Here is a 12,330-nt window from a genome sequence, read left to right as displayed (position 1 = left end):
TGCCAAAGGAACTGGATCTCACCATGGGAAAAAAAGCCTTTTTCCAAAGACATCAACATATTTACAGGAATTCTGTATTGTACTTATAATTCTCAATAAATTTAAGGGCAATAAAGATAATGTTAAAAATGATTGGGAATAAATTTCACACTATGAATTTAAGACATTAATAATCCCAAATTATTCCATTAGAAATGTAATGTCATTGATTATTAACATTTCAACAAGGTCACCGAAGACCTCCATGTCACTAAGTTCAGTGAACAAACATCAATCCTCTTTCTACTTAACTTCCCAGGTTTACCAGTCAAACTGTTTTTCACTCTCTTGAAACATTCTTTCTCTGGATTCCATGATACCATATTCTCTTCCTGTTTTTGTCTTCCTATTTTTCTTTTCTTCTGCCTTAATTGTAGACACATTCTTCTCTGCTTGGTTTTTAAAAATTGTGGTTCCTCAAGGCTCTGTTCTAGGACCTCTTCTCTACTCAACCTTCTATTCTCTTCCCCCAGCAATCACACTGTCCCCATGAAATTATCATCTATATGCTAATGTCACCTAAATTTCTACCTTAGTCTTAGACTTATATTGTATTTCCAATTAACTTCAACTTCTCCATGTGAATATCTCAACGGTTCCTTGAACTCAACACACCCAAGAGCAAACTTACAATATTCCACTTAAATAGTATCTTCTTCCAGTGTTCCCCATCCCAGAATAGCTTCCCCATCTGACTGTGTATCCCAGAAAGCCAGATGGCATCCTTCATCCATTCTTTGCTACATCCCATATCCAATCCATTACTTGGAACTCTTGATTTTACAGCCTCTGCCCATATGCCTTTTTCATTAAACAATTTTTATCCATTTTTACGATCAACATTTTAGCACAAGGTAAAATCATCTTACCACTAGTGACAGGCTCATTGCCCTCCATACATCCACTGTGGCTCCCTATGACTTTGTTCTCCATGCTAGAACAGATCAGCCTTTCCAAAAATGCAAATCTTTTCATGTTAACTCTACTGAAAATCCTACATTGGCTAAAAATCCAACGTGTCACAGAATTCTCCATCAATCAATAGGGTCTAACGGGCCCCCTCTGTATAAACTATACTACTTAGTGTAATCTTCTATAAGAGCTTACATTATCTTTTAGTTTTTTTTGCCTTCAATTTCTGCCCCAAATTAGGGAAATTAATGGAGATGCCAGAAGATTGGCACCAACTCTAACCTCTGTGCAATGTGATTAGGAGGAAGTTTTATTGTTTTCATTTTCTATGAAAAAGTGTTTATTTGCCTCAGTTCATATTTTATAGAAAAGAATACTTTCAAAAAGTATAGAAGCTCCATGCCAGATTAAAGCCAAGTTATGTAAGGATAAAGCAAATCCAGTGTTCAAGTCATGAGCTCAAGGACCCTTTATATATCATGGTGGTGCTTCTTACCCATATTTAAACTTTACAGGTTTAAAGATGGATTGTCAGGTTTTGTCCTCCTAATACACTGTGAAGTAGCTTTGGAATTTTATCAGTCCACTTTCTTATCCTTTCTAGCCTTTATTTGTTTGATAAGTAAAATAGGATAATAAGATTACCTATGACATAGAGTTAGTTTGAGGATTAAATAACAAAGTATGTAAAGCACAGAGCTTGGCAAGTAGCAATGATCAATGGTGTTTGTTACTATTTTTGCTTGTAATCATCATAAAATCCATGTTAAGGAAGCCATTTAGATTGATGTCAGTTCTTTCTTCAGAGGAAAGGAGTACCAAGGATTTGAACAATGGTTTTTGTTGGTTGAATTCATTGTATCATTGGTTTTGTTTTAGCAGATAAATACATATTTTGTAACTGAAAACAGTTCGAATTAATCTTATAATTATTCCTCCTCAGAAAAGGAATACAGTTACACCTTCTCTTACTTGGTGTTATTGTAAACTGATAACAATATTCTTTTTTTTTTTTTCTGTCATAACATTTCCAGCTACTAGAAGAATCTTGTCAGTTGGGAGTCCTCAGGCACAAAGTACACTGTGCTATTTTTGTCTTTGGGATAATTTCTGCTGGTGGCAGAGACTCTACTGTCCCCTGATGGCAAATACTGTCTTCCATTGGTTCAGTGTTTTAGCTTAGAAACCTACAATTATCTTTAGACAGTCGTAAATTTAGCTGGCAGAGCCCGAGTTGCTCCTCCATTCTGACCTGGAATTATTGATCTTGTAGTGGAAGCAGCACCTGCCCTGTGCAGTTGAGAGCAGGGATCCTTAGTTAGGACTCTCCCAGACATTACCTCCTCATCAACGCCAACATACATTCCCTTCCTCTAGAGCAGAATTACTTTTTTTTTTTTTGTAGATAATTATTTTTTATTGAAGGGTAGTTGACACACAGTATTACATTACATTAGTTTCAGGTGTACAACACAGTGATTCAACATTTATATACATGATAATTCTAGGTACCAGCTATCACCACACCAAGTTGTTACAATATTTTGACTATATTCCCTATGCTATACATTACATCTCGGTTACTCATTTATTTTACAATTGGAAGTGTGTACTTTTTTTTTTTTAGAGGGCATCTCTCATATTTATTGATCAAATGGTTGTTAACAACAATAAAATTCTGTATAGGGGAGTCAATGCTCAATGCACAATCATTAATCCACCCCAAGCCTAATTTTCGTCAGTCTCCAATCTTCTGAAGCATAATGAACAAGTTCTTACATGGAGAACAAATTCTTACATAGTGAATAAGTTACATGGTGAACAGTACAAGGGCAGTCATCACAGAAACTTTCAGTTTTGCTCATGCATTATGAACTATAAACAGTCAGTTCAAATATGAATACTCATTTGGTTTTTATACTTGATTTATATGTGGATACCACATTTCTCTATTATTATTATTTTTAATAAAATGCTGAAGTGGTAGGTAGATGCAAGATAAAGGTAGAAAACATAGTTTAGTGTTGTAAGAGAGCAAATGTAGACGATCAGGTGTGTGCCTGTAGACTATGTGTTAATCCAAGCTAGACAAGGGCAATAAAACATCCACATATGCAGAAGATTTCTCTCAGAACAGGGGGGGTGAGGTTCTAAGCCTCACCTCTGTTGATCCCCAATTTCTCACCTGATGGCCCCCCTGCGACTGTGCCTGTCTTAGGTTGTTCCTCCCTTGAGGAATCTTACCCGTCTCTGGCTAACCAGTCATCTTCCGGGGCCATACAGGGAAATGCAAAGTTGGTAAGTGAGAGAGAAGCCATGTTGTTTGAAAAGGTTAGCTTTTTTACTTCTTTGCAGATTTATGCCCTGTGGCTTCTATGCCCAGCATTTGTCTTGAGGTATCTTTACCACTTGGAAGAATTATGATACTTGGTAAATTTGATATGAGGCACAAATTCTATTTAAGGGTTGTAATTAGGAAGGAAGAAGAAAAGCTATAGAAGTAGCAGGCAGAAGAAAACATGGGAAGATTGATTATTTCTTTGACATATCTTCTTGTAGAGTAACTTCAGCATGTATAGGTTTTAAACTACTACTTAAATTGCGCACACACATTAACATAATAGGAGTATAGTTACATCACCAAAGCATATCTGTAATTATCAGCCATCTCCAGTGAAACCAAGAAAACCAGTTAGGCACCTTAGGCATTTGTGAAAACTTATCTATGATATGGTGGATATTGTCCACCTGAACTTGAACAGTCTGAGAGAAATCAGACAAATTAAAACCACCCATTCCTGGGGACTGTTCACATCCCATATGTTCTTTTAACAGTAAATAGTTTGTAGTTGTAGATTTTGGAGCGCTACAATTTGCACTTCTCCTAATTCTTGGTTGAGTTCCAACAGTATAGATCCAGTCAAATTTGTTGTTTTACTGTATGCACAGGCCAGCTTAGATATCTCCTTCTTCATTCCCATGGAAAGTGCAGGAACTGGTGGGATGAGTGCATCTACAACTGTAGCAGTGCGTGGATCTTTGTTGGGGTTTTTTGATGATCATCTTCTGGCATGAGTCTTCCCGAGAGTGCTGATGTTGGAAGTTCTTTTTCATATCGTATCTTAGTTCATTTTTGGGGTAGCCAAATTAGGCTTTGATCCTCTGTATAAACACAAACAGACCCTTTGCCTACACTTTTATATGCCCTTTATACTCTTGTGTAGAACTCATTGGAGGTCACCATACAGGAACTGCCTTTTTTTTTGGTATCATTAATCTACACTTACATGACGAATAATATGTTTACTAGGCTCTCCCCTATACCAGATCCCCCCTATAAACCCCTTTACAGTCACTGTCCATCAGCATAGCAAAATGTTGTAGAATCACTACTTGCCTTCTCTGTGTTGTACAGCCCTCCCCTTTCTCCCACCCCCATGCATACTGATCTTAATACCCCCCTCCTTTGTCCCCCCCCTTATCTCTCCCTACCCACCCATCCTTCCAAGTCCCTTTCCCTTCAGTACCTGTTAATCCATTCTTGAGTTCTGTGATTCTGCTGCTGTTTTGTTCCTTCAGTTTTTCCTTTGTTCTTATATTCCACAGATGAGTGAAATCATTTGGTATTTCTCTTTCTCTGCTTGGCTTGTTTCACTGAGCATAATACCCTCCAGCTCCATCCATGTTGCTGCAAATGGTAGGATTTGCCCTTTTCTTATGGCTGAGTAGTATTCCATTGTGTATATGTACCACATCTTCTTTATCCATTCATCTATCGATGGACATTTAGGTTGCTTCCAATTCTTGGCTATTGTAAATAGTGCTGCGATAAACATAGGGGTGCATTGGTCTTTCTCAAACTTGATTGCCGCATTCTTAGGGTAAATTCCTAGGAGTGCAATTCCTGGGTCAAATGGTAAGTCTGTTTTGAGCATTTTGATGTATCTCCATACTGCTTTCCACAATGGTTGAACTAATTTACATTCCCACCAGCAGTGTAGGAGGGTTCCACTTTCTCCACAGCCTCGCCAACATTTGTTGTTGTTTGTCTTTTGGATGGCAGCCATCCTTACTGGTGTGAGGTGATACCTCATTGTAGTTTTAATTTGCATTTCTCTGATAATTAGCGATGTGGAGCATCTTTTCATGTGTCTGTTGGCCATCTGTATTTCTTTTTTGGAGAACTGTCTGTTCAGTTCCTCTGCCCATTTTTTATTTGGGTTATTTGTTTTTTGTTTGTTGAGGCGTGTGAGCTCTTTATATATTCTGGACGTCAAGCCTTTATCACATCTGTCATTTTCAAATATATTCTCCCATACTGTAGGGTTCCATTTTGTTCTATTGATGGTGTCCTTTGCTGTACAGAAGATTTTCAGCTTAATATAGTCCCACTTGTTCATTTTTGCTGTTGTTTTCCTTGCCCGGGGAGATATGTTCAAAAAGAGGTCACTCATGATTTATGTCTAAGAGGTTTTTGCCTATGTTTTCTTCCAAGAGTTTAATGGTTTCATGACTTCTCTTCAGGTCTTTGATCCATTTTGAGTTTACTTTTGTATATGGGGTTAGACAATGGTCCAGTTTCATTCTCCTACATGTAGCTGTCCAGTTTTGCCAGCACCATCTGTTGAAGAGACTGTCATTTCCCCATTGTATGTCCATGGCTCCTTTATCAAATATTAATTGACCATATATGTCTGGGTTAATGTCTGGATTCTCTAGTCTGTTCCATTGGTCTGTGGCTCTGTTCTTGTGCCAGTACCAAATTGTCTTGATTACTATGGCTTTATAGTAGATCTTGAAGTTGGGGAGTGAGATCCCCCCTACTTTATTCTTCTTTCTCAGGATTGCTTTGGCTATTCGAGGTCTTTGGTGTTTCCATATGAGGTTTTGAATTATTTGTTCCAGTTCATTGAAGAATGTTGCTGGTAGTTTCATAGGGATTGCATCAAATCTGTATATTGCTTTGGGCAGGATGGCCATTTTGTCAATATTAATTCTACCTAGCCACAAGCATGGGATGAGTTTCCATCTGTTAGTGTCCCCTTTAAATTCTCTTAAGAGTGACTTGTAGTTTTCAGAGTATAAGTCACTTCTTTGGTTAGGTTTATTCCTAGGTATTTTATTTTTTTTGATGCAATTGTGAATGGAGTTGTTTTCCTGATTTCTCTTTCTGTTGGTTCATTGTTAGTGTATAGGAAAGCCACAGATTTCTGTGTGTTGATTTTGTATCCTGCAACTTTGCTGTATTCCGATATCAGTTCTAGTAGTTTTGGGGTGGAGTCTGTAGGGTTTTTTATGTACAGTATCATGTCATCTGCAAATAGTGATGGTTTAACTTCTTCTTTACCAATCTGGATTCCTTGTCTTTTTTTGTTTTGTCTGATTGCCGTGGCTAGGACCTCCAGTACTATGTTAAATAACAGTGGGGAGTGTGGGCATCCCTGTCTAGTTCCCAATCTCAGAGGAAAAGCTTTCAGCTTCTTGCTGTTCAATATAATGTTGGCTGTGGGTTTATCATAGATGGCCTTTATTATGTTGAGGTACTTGCCCTCTATTCCCATTTTGCTGAGAGTTTTTATCATGAATGGATGTTGAACTTTGTCAAATGCTTTTTCAGCATCTATGGAGATGATCATGTGGTTTTTGTCCTTCTTTTTGTTGATGTGGTGGATGATGTTGATGGACTTTTGAATGTTGTACCATCCTTGCATCCCTGGGATGAATCCCACTTGGTCATGGTGTACGATCCTTTTGATGTATTTTTGAATTCGGTTTGCTAATATTTTGTTGAGTATTTTTGCATCTACGTTCATCAGGGATATTGGTCTGTAGTTTTCTTTTTTGGTGGGGTCTTTGCCTGGTTTTGGTATTAGGGTGATATTAGCTTCATAGAATTAGTTTGGGAGTACCCCCTCCTCCTCTATTTTTTGGAAAACTTTAAGGAGAATGGGTATTATGTCTGCCCTGTATGTCTGACAAAATTCCAAGGTGAATCCATCTGGCCCGGGGGTTTTGTTCTTTGGTAGTTTTTTGATTACCACTTCAGTTTCGTTGCTGGTAATTGGTCTGTTTAGATTTTCTGTTTCTTTCTGTGTCAGTCTTGGAAAGTTGTATTTTTCTAGGAAGTTGTCCATTTCTCCTAGGTTTCCCAGCTTGTTAGCATATAGGTTTTCATAGTATTCTCTAATAATTCTTTGTATTTCTGTGGGGTCCATCGTGATTTTTCCTTTCTCGTTTCTGATACTATTGATTTGTGTTGACTCTCTTTTCCTCTTAATAAGTCTGGCTAGAGGCTTATCTATTTTGTTTATTTTCTCAAAGAACCAGCTCTTGGTTTCATTTATTTTTGCTATTGTTTTATTTTTCTCAATTTTATTTATTTCTTCTCTGATCTTTATTATGTCCCTCCTTCTGCTGACCTTAGGCCTCATTTGTTCTTGCTTTTCCAATTTCGATAATTGTGACATTAGACCATTCATTTGGGATTGTTCTTCCTTCTTTAAATATACCTGGATTGCTATATACTTTCCTCTTAAGACTGCTTTTGCTGAGCCCCACAGTAGTTGGGGCTTTGTGTTGTTGTTGTCGTTTGTTTCCGTATGTTTCTGGATCTGCATTTTGATTTGGTCATTGATCCATTGATTATTTAGGAGCATGTTGTTAAGCCTCCATGTGTTTGTGAGCCTCTTTGCTTTCTTTGTACAATTTATTTCTAGTTTTATGCCTTTGTGGTCTGAAAAGTTGGTTGGTAGGATTTCAATCTTTTGGAATTTACTGAGGCTCTTTTTGTGTCCTAGTATGTGGTCTATTCTGGAGAATGTTCCATGTGCACTTGAGAAGAATGTGTATCCTGTTGCTTTTGTATGTAGAGTTCTGTAGATGTCTATTAGGTCCATCTGCTCTACTGTGTTGTTCAGTGCTTCCATGTCCTTACTGATTTTCTGCCTGGTGGATCTATCCTTTGGGGTGAGTGGTGTGCTGAAGTCTCTTAGAATGAATGCATTGCAGTCTATTTCCCCCTTTAGTTCTGTTAGTATTTGTTTCACATATGCTGGTGCTCCTGTGTTGGGTGCATATATATTTAGAATGGTTATATCCTCTTGTTGGACTGAGCCCTTTATCATTATGTAGTGTCCTTCTTTATCTCTTGTTACTTTCTTTGTTTTGAAGTCTATTTTGTCTGTTATTAGTACTGCAACCCCTGCTTTCTTCTTGCTGTTTTTTTGCCTGAAATATGTTTTTCCATACCTTTACTTTTAGTCTGTACATGTCTTTGGGTTTGAGGTGAGTTTCTTGTAAGCAGCATATAGATGGGTCTTGCTTTTTTATCCATTCTATTACTCTGTGTCTTTTGATTGGTGCATTCAGTCCATTAACATTTAGGGTGAGTATTGAAAGATATGTACTTATTGCCATTGCAGGCTTTAAATTCGTGGTTACCAAAGGTTCAAGGTTAGCCTTTTTAGTATCTTACTGCCTAACTTAGCTCGCTTATTGAGCTGTTATATACACTGTCTGGAGTTTCTTTTCTTCTCTCCCTTCTCATTCCGCCTCCTCCATTCTTCATATGTTGGGTGTTTTGTCCTGTGCTCTTTCTAGGAGTGCTCCCATCTAGAGCAGTCCCTGTAAGATGTCCTGTAGAGGTGGTTTGTGGGAAGAAAATTCCCTCAGCTTTTGTTTGTGTGGGAATTGTTTTATCCCACCGTCATATTTGAATGATAGTCGTGCTGGATACAGTATCCTTGGTTCAAGTCCCTTCTGTTTCATTGCATTAAATATATCATGCCATTCTCTTCTGGCCTGTAGGGTTTCTGTTGAGAAGTCTGATGTTAGCCTGATGGGTTTTCCTTTATAGGTGACCTTTTTCTCTCTAGCTGCCTTTAAAACTCTTTCCTTGTCCCTGATCTTTGCCATTTTAATTATTTTGTGTCTTGGTGTTATCCTCCTTGGATCCTTTCTGTTGGGGGTTCTGTGTATTTCCGTGGTCTGTTCGATTATTTCCTACCCCAGTTTGGGGAAGTTTTCAGCAATTATTTCTTCCAAGATACTTTCCATCCCTTTTCCTCTCTCTTCTTCTTCTGGTACCCCTACAATACGGATATTGTTCCTTTTGGATTGGTCACACAGTTCTCTTAATATTGTTTCATTCCTGGAGATCCTTTTATCTCTCTCTCTATGTCAGCTTCTATGCGTTCCTGTTCTCTGGTTCTAATTCCATCAACGGCCTCTTGCATCCTATCCATTCTGCTTATAAACCCTTCCAGAGTTTGTTTCATTTCTGTAATCTCCTTTCTGGCATCTGTGATTTCCCTCCGGACTTCATCCCATATCTCTTGCGTATTTCTGTGCATCTCTGGCAGCATGTGTGTGATTTTTATTTTGAATTCTTTGTCAGGAAGACTGGTTAGGTCTGTCTCCTTCTCTGGTGTTGTCTCTGTGATCTTTGTCTGCCTGTAGTTTTGCCTTTTCATGGTGATAGGAATAGTTTGCAGAGCTGGGACGAGTGACAGCTGGAAGAACTTCCCTTCTTGTTGGTTTGTGGCCCTCCTCTCCTGGGAGAACAGCGACCTCTAGTGGCTTGTGCTGGGCAGCTGCGCGCAGACAGGGCTTCTGCTTCCTGCCCCGCTGCTATGGAGTTTATCTCCGCTGTTGCTGTGGGCATGGCCCGCTCGGGCCTCTGCTCCAAAGTGGTGGAATCGCGTTGGTGGGGGAGCAGCCGGGAGGCTATTTATCTCCATAAGGGGCCTCCCTGCTCCCTGCAGCCCAGGGAATTAGGGTGCCCAGAGATCCCCGGACTCCCCACCTCTGGATTAAGTGTCCCGCCCTGCCCCTTTAAGACTTCCAAAAAGCACCCACCAAAACAAACAACGACCACAAAAAAAAAAAAAAATTTTTTTATTCAAAAAATAAATAAATAAAAAATGGCCGCTCGTTTTTCTTTATTCTCTAGCGCCAGCCTCAGGCATCTGCTCTCCCGTCTTGCTGCCCTGTTTCCCTAGTATTGGGTTCCCTATCCCTTTAAGACTTCCAAAAAGTGCTCGCCAAAACAAAACAGCAAAAAAAAAAAAAAAAAAATGTCCACTCGCTTTTCTTATGTCCTCCAGCACCAGGCCTCTGGTACCCTCTCACCATTCTTGCTGCCCTATTTCCCTATTATCCAGGGCCCCGCGCATGCTCTGTGTCTGTGCTCTGGCCCGGATGGCTGGGGCTGGGTGTTCAGCAGTCCTGGGCTCCGTCTTCCTCCCGCTCTGCCTATTCTTCTCCTGCCAGGAGCTGGGGGGAGGGTTGCTCGGGTCCCGCCAGGCCGGGGCTTGTATCTTACCCCCTTTAGGAGGCACTGGGTTCTCCCAGGTGTGGAAGTGGTCTGGATGTTGACCTGTGTCCTCTGGTCTTTATTCTAGGAAGAGTTGTCTTTGTTATATTTTCATAGATATATGTGGTTTTGGGAGGAGATTTCCTCTGCTCTACTCACGCCACCATCTTGGCTCCTCCTCCTAGAGCAGAATTACTTTATATTATCTCCTTAAAGAATTATATGTTAATTAACCTCTTGGAGATCCAATTTTGCTGTCAGAGCCTGACTCTCAACAGATAGGATCCTGAAACTTTCTCCCTAAACTCTGATGTCTTTCCTAACTTCTTACCTTTGACAAGGAGTTACTTCAAACTTGTCTGGGTCCTAGTGTGGATTTCAGTGATACACAACCTATACTTGTGCAAAGATATGAACTCAGATTTGTAGGGAACACAAGCTTCTTTTTCTATTATCCACTTTAAGTTCAATTCTGAATTGCCTGTTCCAAAGGGTTGGTAATGCCATGGTCTTTGCCGATTTCTGGTATCCTGCCTTTTTTCCCCCTATGGTTGGATCTAAATTTCATAATGTCTAGTATGGTGGTAAACCATGGAGTTGGGAGCTCTGGTTCTCAATGGCTTCTGTTTTCATAGGCATCCAATGGGACCTGGACAACCTAACTCAGTCATCAGTTCTCTCATGCCTCTATTAAGTCCAGAGTCCCTTCTGTAGACTGCCTTGTAAGTGTGGATGCTGTCTTTCCTCTTCCATGGCACACTTTGGTAAGCAGGGATATTGTTTCGTTTCCACTCCAAATTAAGAGTGTAGCAAATCTTTGGGAGTCTGTCTAGTTTCCATATACCTCCTTTCACTATGAATTCATATTCTCTCTGTAGGGCCTGCCATCTTCTGGGACTATATTCAGGAATCCAGGCAAACTTTCTCTCAGTTCTCACAAACCCATCTTTGGAGGTTTGCTGGCTTCTCAGGGATGTGACCAGAGAACACGGTTCAGATTCTCCATCCTTAGAGAAAATCTGCCTCATCATTGCATCCCCTCCCACTCTCTTTACCATCCATAGACCCCCAGATACCTTCCCATCCCCCCTTTTCCAGCCCAGGAGATAGGTTTATTTGCTTTAGTTTTACTATTTCCTGCAAGTGGAAAGCCATGATTTTAGAAAAAATGTTTTGTCCAAATCTCTTTGTATGCCAGGTGTCTTCTATGTTCCTATAAAGCCAAGCCTTATAAACCAAAGCCAGGAAGAGAGTCCCTTTCCCCCTCTGCTTTCCTTGCTGTCACATCTTTCTCTTAAGGTAGTGGGCACAGAATGCCTAGCTGCTTGTTTGGGCAGAGTGATAGAAAAAGAGAATGAAAGAAGAGAATATTGGGTAGGGGAAGCAGTGTGTTAATACTATCCCACCACACTTACGAGGAACATGCAGAAATAAAATAATGATGCTCTTAGAGCAATTGTTCATACCTCTATTCAGATGAAATCATGTCCTTAGCCCTAAGAAAGAGTGCATGGTCTTCTCTGCTTCTTGTACAGATGGTGAGATTTCAGAACTCAAGCTCTGTTTTAAGTAAGCAGACTGACAATGGGAAAGGTTTTCTTCTAGAAGGATTTATCTTTTCACTAGAGATCAGTTCTAGAGTGGTTTTGAAAAGTATGATTCTATTATTCGGGTTTATTCTAGGAATATAACAGTTTATATAAAGCTGTTACTTTACTGTGAAAAATCTACACACAGTGAGAGTAACATTTAGGTTAGTCTTTTACACCCAGAAACATGTACAACAGGAAGAATCATGTTATGTTTCCTGAGAATGCAGAGGCATCCTCAAAGCACCTTTGTAGTTTTAACTTTCATTTTGAAATATATTGATATTAGTAATTATTATAATGAAGTACTAGCTGTTTGATTAATAATAATTGCTTACACTTATTGACTACTATGTGTCAGATACTGAAACACTTAAATAATTCATTTAATCCTCATTAAAAAAACCTTAATAAATACTATTATCTTAATTTACTGATAAGACATAGAGAGGCTAAGTAACTTACATAAAGTTGCAA

This window comes from Manis pentadactyla, chromosome 1 (assembly GCF_030020395.1).
Source record: "Manis pentadactyla isolate mManPen7 chromosome 1, mManPen7.hap1, whole genome shotgun sequence".
Lineage (NCBI taxonomy): Eukaryota > Metazoa > Chordata > Mammalia > Pholidota > Manidae > Manis > Manis pentadactyla.
This window is presented reverse-complemented; position numbering follows the sequence as displayed.